This window comes from Gossypium hirsutum, chromosome D07 (assembly GCF_007990345.1).
Source record: "Gossypium hirsutum isolate 1008001.06 chromosome D07, Gossypium_hirsutum_v2.1, whole genome shotgun sequence".
Taxonomy (NCBI): domain Eukaryota; kingdom Viridiplantae; phylum Streptophyta; class Magnoliopsida; order Malvales; family Malvaceae; genus Gossypium; species Gossypium hirsutum.
The window spans coordinates 45,004,496-45,015,990 of NC_053443.1; the positions used below are offsets into that span (position 1 = coordinate 45,004,496).

General features: G+C 36.3%; 1 non-coding gene across 1 annotated transcript; it reads right to left on the reverse strand.

Moving 5' to 3' along the window:
* Positions 1-11,009: 11,009 nt before the first annotated feature.
* LOC121219619 (small nucleolar RNA R71) lies at positions 11,010-11,116 on the reverse strand. Its single transcript, XR_005916509.1, has one exon. It is a non-coding gene; the product is annotated as a small nucleolar RNA R71 (small nucleolar RNA).
* Between the last annotated feature and the right edge of the window lie 379 nt (positions 11,117-11,495).

The following is an 11,495-nucleotide window of genomic DNA, read 5'->3' on the forward strand; positions in this document are numbered from 1 at the left end:
CAATTTTGCCCTCATTAAGGCCTCGATCAATACTGTGTAGCTTTTGCTAAAACGAAGTACTAGTATTTATCTTGGTTAAACGCGATGTATAAACAAGTGATATTCGCTGGTTAAAATTGGTTAATGGCTTAGCTAGGTTATTCTAATAGGATTAGAAACCTAGAGGCAAGTAATTTGGATAAATCATAAGATGAATAGAACCAGAGTTGTTCACCAAACTTTAGGAGTTACATATGATGTAATTAGCAAGGGTTGCTTACCTAGATAACCATAATTTTGAGAGTAAAGCCAAAGCTGACTTAAGAGGAGGTGAAATATGGATCCTTAACCCACTTGAAATACTTTTCGAGAAAGTCTTTTCGAAACTAATATATGAGGGTAATAAAATAGTGGGAACATCTTTTAATAAAGTCCTTTTAATGATTGATATAAATTTGATAAATTTACACACGTATATTTTATTGTTGTAGATACATTATGGCTGCAAACACTAATACACTCTCATTACGATCGGTCTTTGAGAAGGACAAATTGAATGATTTGAATTTTCTTGACTGGTTTTGTAACTTGAGGATTGTCCTCAAACAAGAACGAAAATTATATGTCATTGAACAACCGATTCCTAACGAACCACCCGCTAATGCCTCGAGGGCTGATAGAGATGCTTACCAAAAGCATCTCGATGACATGGTAGATGTTGGATGTCTTATGCTTGCCACTATGAATCCTGAGATTCAGAAGCAACATGAGGACATGGTTGCTTATGAAATGATTGAGCACCTGAAAGAACTTTATCAGGGCAAGCACGACAAGAGAGGTTCGATATCTCTAAGGCCCTATTCCAATGTAAGCTGGCTGAAGGAAGCCTAGGAGGACCTCATGTCCTTAACATGATTGGCTATATTGAAAGTCTGTCTAAGCTTGGGTTTCTATTGAGCAAAGAGTTTGCCACTGATGTTATTCTGCAATCGTTGCCGGATAGTTACAACCAGTTTGTCCTCAATTTCAATATGAATGAAATTGATTAGACTTTGCCACAGTTGCTCAGTATGTTACGAACTACTGAAGGCAACATGAAAAAGGTTGGACCCAAGCCTATACTGATGGTCCGTAATAACAAGGGCAAGGGAAAGGCCAAAGTTCAGACAAAGCCCAAGGGCAAAGGTAGGCCCAAGCCTGGAAAAGTAAAGGCTGCATTTAAACCTAAAGGTGGGGTGGCTAAGGAAGGAAACTATTTTCATTGTGGTGTGACTGGACATTAGAAGCGGAACTGCCCTATCTATCTTGAGGAAGTCTAGAAGGCCAAAATAAGTAGAACGTCTGCTTCAGGTGTTTATGTTATTGATATTAATTTATCAACTACTACTTCATGGGTATTAGATACAGGTTGTGGTTCTCACATTTGTACTTCTATACAAGGACTACAAAGGAGTAGGACTTTGGCTAGAGGAGATATGGACCTACGAGTTGGAAATGGAGCAAAAGTTGCTGCATTAGCTGTGGGATCATATAATTTATCTTTGCCTAGTGGACTTGGTTTATGTTTAGAGGATTGTTATTATGTACCCAGTTTGACTAAAAATATTATTTCAATTTCTTGTTTAGACAAAATTGGTTTTGAGATAATTGTTAAGAATAATTGTTGTTCCTTTTATCTCAATAATGTTTTCTATGGTTCGGCACAATTGATTAATGGCCTCTATATTTTAGATCTAGTGAATCTCATTTACAACATAAATACTAAAAGATCAAAAATAATTAACTCAAATCAAACTTATCTATGGTATTGTCATTTGGGCCACATAAGTGAGGAACGCATATCCAAGCTCCATAAAGATGGTCTCTTGGATTCATTTGTTTTTGAACAATTTGAAGTATGTGAATCTTGCTTATTGGGAAAAATGAGTAAATCTCCTTTTACTAGTAAAAGTGAATTAGCTAGTCATTTATTGGGCCTAATACATTCTGATGTATGTGGGCCAATAAATACACAGGCTAGAGGAGGATTTCACTACTTCATTACTTTCACTGATGATTTCAGTAGATATGGGTATGTCTATCTCATGTGCCATAAGTCTGAGTCCCTTGAAAAGTTCAAGGAATTCAAAAAAGAACTACAAAATCAACTAGGCAAAACTATCAAGACAGTTCGATCTGATCGAGGTGGGGAGTATTTGAGTTTAGAGTTTGATGATTTTTTGAAGCAATGTGGGTGATACGAGTCACAAAAGCCCAAATTCTTGAGGGCAAGGCCCAATAAGAAGATTCCAAGCCCAATCAAGAAATCCACCCATACTTAGTTGAAAATCAGGCCAAATTGTCAAAGTGGCCCAAGTTGTAAAGTTTTATTTTTATTTATTTATTTATTTATTTCACTTAGTTTAAATTTTTATATTCAGTCCAAGAGTCCCAAATAAAAGACCCTTGGCCGAATTTCCATATTAAAATAATTAGGAGTTTTTTTTTAGTTTTAGTTTTACTGTTCTAATTAAATTAGGAAAACATTTGAAAGGCCTATTTATATGGCTTGGCCAGCCACCCTACATTACATTACAATTACATTGAAAATTTCAGATTTGATTTGAGTGAAAATTCTCTTTGAGTTCTTCAAGGATTTTCTCTTGGGTTTTCTTTAGAAGTTGTTTTAACAATCTTTTTGATTGTGGGAGCCATCTTCAACCTTCTTCTTGCCATTGATATTCTTTGGAGGGGAGATTAGAGCCGTTTGAAGGGAGTTGTGAGATCTTTCGAGATTTCAAGGCTTCTTAGGACTTATCTTTTAATTTCTTACTGTCAATTCTTTCTTTATTTCTACTTGTGCTGAATCATTATCTAATCTATTTTCTGTTCTTATTGTGTTTTCAGCCTTTTTCTATCTTAAGGAATCAGCCCAAAAATCCCCAATTTCTAGGGTTTTTCCATACTCTTTTTGGGTGAAATTAGATTGTCGAAATTTGGGGAAAACTATCTTGGTGTTCAATTGGGCAGAATCACAATCTCCTTGAGGGTTTCAAGAACCCTAACACTTATTTCTATTCTCAATTTGATTCTTTGCTGATTTGGGGATTTTATTTCAGATCTGAAAATTCAAAAATCTAATCTTTTAATTTTCTGTTTCGTTTTAAATCTAATTGTTTAGGGTTTTCGTAGGAGTTTCTCGTGACTTGGCAACTTGATCTTGGTCCGCGCGCAACCCCGTATCATTTGGTATCAGATTTTGGGCGTTTTGGGTGTTCTTGGTTGATTTCTAAACTGATCTCTATTTTTTAAATTACAAACAGCAGTTTTACCCAAAAAAAATTTCGAAAAAAATTCATTTGAGTGGGTAAACGTTTTCTGATTGATCTTAAATTTTACATACATATTTTTGGCACTGTTATTGAATATACAAAAATATTTCCCGCAAAAAAAATAAGTCGAAAAAGTCAAAAAATTGAAAAAAGACGAAATCTAATAAAAAATTAAAAAAATATTCAGCGGGTTGAATTTGGTGCCCAAACTTTCCAGATCAAACATTCAATATTTGAAGACATTCCAGATTTAATTTTGTGATTTTTTGAGATCGGGAACACCTCGAACGAAGTTGTCAAGTTACTCCGCAGTTTTTCGGGTTTTCTGTTTTCAACAATTTTTATTGATTCTTAGCTGTAGGTTTTCATTTGTTTGCTTTTTATTCTCCCTTTACAATATCTAACACCTTCTTGCTTTTTGTGTTAGTAGGATTTAAACGTGTGCCAATTCTTCCTCGGTGCAACACGAATCAATTGGTGTCTCGTCAGTTTTTGGCATCCTAGTGCAAATTAGGATTCTTTGGTAGTTTGGTTCACACTCTCTAATTGGTTGATATAAACTCTGATAAAGAACTCACAAGATTGAATTCGACCTCATTGAGAATTTGATTTTTCTTTTTGAGTGATTAATGGTGAGGTTTGATAACTTTTATTTTTGAGTGTTGAGTGTTTATTTTTTACAGGTTTTCAAGATGTCTAAAGGTGATAATAATGATGCACTTATGAAAGTCCAACAATAGTTAGACAGACATACTGCTGCAATCACACAAATAAATGCTACACTTCAAGCATTGAATACTACTTTGAATGAGGTACGAGTGAATCAAAAACATCAATATCGAGATCCAATTAAGGAAGATAGGGATAACCAGCCCCATAGGTGCAACCCTCAACGTGTCCCTAGAATGGATGATGATTGTCATGATCATGGACAATCATCTTTGGCAAAACCAAAGAGCGAGCAGCAACGAGAACATCTCTTTCATACTCGCTGCCACGTACAAGGTAAGCTTTGTAGAGTTATTATTGATGGTGAAAGTTGCTCGAACATAGCCAGCACGACGATGGTGGAAAAGCTTTGCTTAACCACTACCAAGCATCCACAACCTTATCAACTACAAGGGCTTAGCAACGAAGGCCAATTTAGGGTCACTCAACAAGTGCGCATCGCATTTTCTATCGGTAAGTATCAAGACGAAGTTGTGTGCGACGTAATGCCTATTCAAGCCTGCCATTTGTTGCTAGGAGAACCGTGGCAACTGGATCGAAAAGTCACTCACGATGGTCGTACCAATAGGTATTCCTTCAAGCATCAAGGAAAGAAACTCACCTTAGTGCCGCTCACTCCGGAACAAGTCCATGAGGACCAAATCAAACTGAAAAATTCTGTTAAAACAAGTGAGGAAAAAGAAAAAGAGAATGAAAAAGAGCAAAAAGAGATTGAGAGTGAAAAAGAAATTGAAGAAAGAAGAGAAAATGAATTAGAAAAAGAAACAAAAGAAAAAGACGTGGAAAGGGTAGTGAGGAATGTTTCCACTAACCAAGATATGAATTTTTCTTGTGTTGCTACTTTTCAGGTTCCCAAAAGATCGAAAGATAACTTTCAACTTCAATACCTCTCAAATGAAAGAAGCTTTCATACAATCAACTTAGGCAAAGATGAAATCACACTACATGATCCCGAAGGTAAGCGAGGTAAGGAAATTTTAGAAACCGAGTCCAGTGCAGATTTGAAAATTATTAATAAAACTTTTGGTGACTTAGTTCTTAAAAGATCCCCTCATTTTGATCCGATTAATTGTTACTCTTCGATTGTGGTTGATAAAGTCATTACGAAAAGAAGCGTGATTTGTTATTCTCTTGATTTACCTTGTGTAAAATCCTCGAATTTGTCCAAATCTGTCTTGGAGAATAAGGTAACGAAATTTTCCAAATTTGTTTTCAATTTATATTCGTGCCTTAAACAGTTTATGTGGTTGTACATGAAGTTTGAGTTCCATTTGACAAAGGTTAACTCAACAACGGAGATTCGACTACACTATGCCCCCGATGAGCGAAGGTTTGTTTTAAATGAAAAAGGTAAAATCGACCCTTATTCTTCTGCTTATCGAGGTAAGATGCTTGAAACCTTTGAAACACTTTTGTACTCCTCGGATAGTGATAAAGATCGTGTTGATGAACACTTAGATCGAAACGTGCTTGACTGTCGTATTTTATTTATTGATGATCTATCTGTTTTGATAGTTGATAAAAAGATTCTTGTTTTTGATAATGCATGTGTGAGTGAATCTATAGACCGTCGATTAATGCATGGTATGATTATGCAACTCTGTGAACCATGTGAATCTTTTCAAATACCTACTTGTGACGATTATGTTTACCATTTGATTTATTACTCGCAATTTATTCATGGTTTGTGGGAACAATGTGAGACGACTGAATGCCTTAAAACATGTCCATCTTTGTTTCAAATATTTGACGAGGCAGTGGTGAGTAAATTAGATTGTTTGCATGGTAATCTAAATCTGTCCATTCACATGCGTTATACCTGTTCTATTATGCTTATGATTGGACTACAAGCTTATTTCCGTTGCTATTTACTATCTCATGGCTATTCTTCTCAGTGGACTCAATTGCCATTAGTCCCGTTCGATAGAGGAAAGTCGAGTTCATTTGATTTTTTAGATTCGAGGACGAATCTTTTTGAGGAAGGGGGGAATGATACGAGTCACAAAAGCCCAAATTCTTGAGGGCAAGGCCCAATAAGAAGATTCCAAGCCCAATCAAGAAATCCACCCATACTTAGTTGAAAATCAGGCCAAATTGTCAAAGTGGCCCAAGTTGTAAAGTTTTATTTTTATTTATTTATTTATTTATTTATTTTACTTAGTTTAAATTTTTATATTTAGTCCAAGAGTCCCAAATAAAAGACCCTTGGCCGAATTTCCATATTAAAATAATTAGGAGTTTTTTTTTTAGTTTTAGTGTTCTAATTAAATTAGGAAAACATTTGAAAGGCCTATTTATATGGCTTGGCCAGCCACCCTACATTACATTACAATTACATTGAAAATTTCAGATTTGATTTGAGTGAAAATTCTCTTTGAGTTCTTCAAGGATTTTCTCTTGGGTTTTCTTTAGAAGTTGTTTTAACAATCTTTTTGATTGTGGGAGCCATCTTCAACCTTCTTCTTGCCATTGATATTCTTTGGAGGGGAGATTAGAGCCGTTTGAAGGGAGTTGTGAGATCTTTCGAGATTTCAAGGCTTCTTAGGACTTATCTTTTAATTTCTTACTGTCAATTCTTTCTTTATTTCTACTTGTGCTGAATCATTATCTAATCTATTTTCTGTTCTTATTGTGTTTTCAGCCTTTTTCTATCTTAAGGAATCAGCCCAAAAATCCCCAATTTCTAGGGTTTTTCCATACTCTTTTTGGGTGAAATTAGATTGTCGAAATTTGGGGAAAACTATCTTGGTGTTCAATTGGGCAGAATCACAATCTCCTTGAGGGTTTCAAGAACCCTAACACTTATTTCTATTCTCAATTTGATTCTTTGCTGATTTGGGGATTTTATTTCAGATCTGAAAATTCAAAATCTAATCTTTTAATTTTCTGTTTCGTTTCAGATCTAATTGTTTAGGGTTTTCGTAGGAGTTTCTCGTGACTTGGCAACTCGATCTTGGTCCGCGCGCAACCCCGTATCAGTGGGATTGTCTCACAACTTACTCCTCCTGGTACTCCTCAATGGAATGGAGTTTCTGAGAGAAGAAATCGAACTTTGTTTGACATGGTTCGATCCATGATGAGTCATGTTGATCTACCGACTTCCTTTTGGGGACATGCACTTGAGACAGCTGCTTTCACACTAAATCGTGTTCCATCTAAATTGGTTCAAAAGACGCCATATGAGATGTGGACTGGGAAATGTCCCAATATGTCTTTTATGAAAATTTAGGGTTGCAAAGCTTATGTTAACTGTCAGACGTCTACTAAGCTTGAACCCAAATTGGAAAAGTGTTTTTTTGTGGGGTATTCGAAAGAAACCAAAGGATATTATTTCTTTAATCCCACTAAGAACAAAATACTTGTTGCTCGAACTAATGTCTTCCTAGAGAGAGAATTTGTTTCTAGAAAAGGAAGTGGGAAAAAGATTGAACTTGAAGAAATTCGAGAATCACAAAACACCACTGAACCAGAGATAGAACAACAGCAAGTTCCACAAGGAATTGAGGAACAAGTAACACTGTAGAAACACAACCACGGCGTAGATCTTTAAGAGAATGCCAAGCATCTGAGAGATATGGATTTCTCATTACAACTCATGGTGACGTTCTACTTATAGATCAAGATGAGCCTAAGACTTATCAAGAAGCGGTGACGAGCCCAGACTCTAAGAAATGGCTTGAGGCCATGAGATCTGAGATGGATTCCATGTATGAAAACCAAGTATGGACTTTGGTTGACCCACCCAAAGGGGTTAAACCCATAGGGTACAAGTGGGTTTTCAAAAAGAAAACTGATAAGGATGGTAATGTACAAACATACAATGGACGATTAGTCACTAAAGGTTTTTGCCAAGTTCATAGTGTTAACTATGATGAAACCTTTTCTCCTGTAGCTATGTTTAAATCCATTAGGATCTTGCTCGCTATAGCTGCATTTCATGACTATGAAATCTGGCAGATGGACGTCAAAATAGCTTTCCTTAATGAGAAACTTGAAGAGGATGTGTACATGACACAACTTGAAGGTTTTGTCAATCCAAAGGATGCTAGAAAGGTATGTAAGCTACAAAGATCCATTTATGGATTAAAGCAAGCTTCTCGAAGTTGGAATCTTTGTTTTAACGATGCAATCAAATAGTTTGGTTTTATCAAAAATGAAGATGAGCCATGTGTTTACAAGAAAGTTAGTGGGAGCACTATAACATTCTTGGTACTATATGTGGATGACATACTTATCATAGGAAATGACATACCTACCTTGCAGTCTATTAAGACTTGGTTAGGAAGTTGTTTTTCTATGAAGGACTTGGGCGAAGCCACTTACGTCTTAGGAGTGAATATCTATAGAGATAGATCAAGATGACTACTAGGTCTAAGGCAAAGTAGATACATAGATAAAGCACTGAAAAGGTTCAGTATGGAAGAATCTAAGAGAGGATTCCTACCTATGAGACATGGTATTTCACTCTCGAAGGAAATGTGTCTTTCAACTCCACAAGAGAGAGAACGCATGAGTAAAATTCCATATGCTTCCGCTATAGGATCTATCATGTATGCCATGTTATGTACCCGTCCAGATTCTCATATGCCTTAAGTATGACGAGCTGGTACCAAGTAGATCCCGGTGAAGCTCACTGGATCACAGTCAAGAATATCCTTAAGTACTTAAGAAGAACTAAGGATACGTTCCTAATATATGGAGGTGAGGAAGAGTTAAGTGTAAAAGGTTACACTGATGCCAGCTTCCAAACCGACAAGGACGATTCTCGATCACAATCAGGTTTTGTGTTTTGCCTTAATGGGGTGCTGTGAGTTGGAAGAGTTCAAAGAAAAGTACAATAGCCGATTCTACAACAGAGGTCGAGTATATTGCAGCAAGTGAGGCAGCAAAGGAAGCGGTTTGGATCAAGAAGCTCATTACTTAACTAGGGGTTGTGCCTAGCATATCAGATGCTATAGAACTCCGATGTGATAACAATGGAGCCATTGCACGAGCTAAAGAACCTAGATCTCACCAACGATCCAAACATATATTTAGGCGCTACTATCTTATTCGAGAGATTATCGATCGAGGGGATGTAGAGATATGCAGAGTACCTACAGATGATAACATTGTTGATCCCCTAAGCAAGCCTCTGACACAGCATAAGCATGATCATCGCACTAAGTCTCTTGGTATTACATATATTAGTGATTTGTCTTAGTGCTAGTGGGAGATTGTTAGAGTATGCCCAAAGATCAATCATGAGATGGTTGTAATAACATCCTTGATTAATCATGTTTATTAATATAAGGTGTTACCATTATTATTTCAGTTTCTTTTCTGTGTGTATAAATAAACTGTTTTATAATAATGTCCTGAGAATAATATGATTATTCTTAAAAGGTCCTTAGTCAAGTATTATTGTTGGATAGGACAACAATAATGCATTAAGACTAACATGTAGGTGATTGATGATAAAGAGTTGTCATTGATATGGAATGTCAAAATCGATGCATGAATATGTGTGTTAGAGAACAACATATTGGACTGACCCGTTATGAGTATGTTTCTTGGATTATTATGTAATTGTCACAATATTATGCATAGTGATTAATATGTATATGATCCTCAGACTTGAGATTATCATAATCCCAACATCGTGAGTTGTATATTTTGATACAATCAAACGTACACCGTAATTGGTTGTTCTATAAAGGCTGATGTTGGGTATACCACGATCTATGTAGAGGGATATGGTTGATCGATATAGGATAAGTCCCTCCTACATAATGGGAGTAATATCTTAGGCCACTTGATTGAGTGAGACTAGAAATTCATGGCCATGCTCAACTAAGCTGATATGAGATGTCATACTTATTTGTATATCATAGTCTACCTAAGATATCAAGGAACATGGAATGGATTATGCAAGTGTGACTATTCCATGACTTGTGTCCAATCCGGAGATGAAGGACTTAAGGATTATTGCATGAAAGGTTAATCATAAAAAGGTTATGTCAAATCATGATTTCTTGTGACTTTTGTAGCAATGATGCTTTGCTAGGTGTCACTCATTGTTTGTAACATTGAAATTGTTCTAGTATTACTGCTAACGTTACAAGAACCTACAGGGTCACACCCTATAGTTGAAATGAATGGAATAAAACATAGTTGGTATTGTGTTTGGTTGTCGCTTGAAATAAATTAATTATAGAATTAATTTAATTTGGTAATCAAATATCGAACACATTATGTACAAGGTTGTTGTACACATAATGAGAACATAAATTTTGTTAGTATATAAATTCAAATAAATATATAGTTTGCCGAAATCATTATTATAATTAATGTAATTATAATTTTAAATTTAAAACATTGTTATATTTATTTATTTTCTAGAAACCCTAAAAATAGATATAAAAATCCCATTTTTTCTTTGCTTGGGGTCTGGTAGCCATCAAAACAAAGTCTTTTCCAAAAAAAATAGTTTTAGGGATTCCTTCCGTTCATTGTCAACTGGGTGGATTACGTGGAGGCCAGAGTCACAATAGATTGTGGCTTGGTTTGATAGTAGATCAGATTACTCGTTGCTGAGGTGTAGCTGTCTACTCAGAATAAAGATTCAGTGATTTCGAAACCTTTATTTCACCCCAATTCGTTCCTCACACATGGATCCATGGTTAGGAGCGCCGAATGTTTTATTTTTCCGCTGCGTCGTAGGGGTGTCGGCGTTCCAACATCATGTTCCAGATGCTTCTAACTGTGGGCCAATTCAGTGGAATGCCTACTGGAGATCCTCATCTTCACTTAAGACTATTTGTGGAAGTGAGCGATTCTTTCAAGTTAGCCGGAGTACCCGGAGATGCATTACAACTGAAGATGTTCCCATATTTGCTAAGGGACAGAGATCGTGCTTGGTTGAACTCATTGCCACCGAACTCCATTTCTACATGGCAAGAGTTAGCCAAGAGATACCTCATGAAGTTTTTCCTGCCGAGCAAGAATGCCAAGTTGAGGAATGAGATCACTGCCTTCCAACAAATGGATGATGAGTCCCTGTATGAGGTATGGGAAAGGTACAAAGAGTTATTACGAAAGTGCTCTCATCATGGAATCCCACATTGCATTCAACTTAAGACATTCTATAATGGTTTCAACGCTCACACGGGGATGGTAGTGGACGCCTCTGCTAATGGTGCTCTCCTTTCTAAGTCTTATAATGAGGCTTACAAAATTATTGAGAGGATTGCCAGTAATAATTATCAATCACCAACCAATCAAGCAGTGTTAGGAAGATGAGTCGCTAGAATACATGAAATGGACACTCTCACTTCACTCGCATCTCAGGTATCTTCAATATCCTCAATGCTTAAGAATCTTACCACTAATGGGTCTAACAGTTTTGCAGCCCAACCACCTAACCAATTTGAGAATATAACCTGTGTGTATTGTGAGGAAGGACATTTGTTTGAAGAATTTCCATCAAACCCCGAA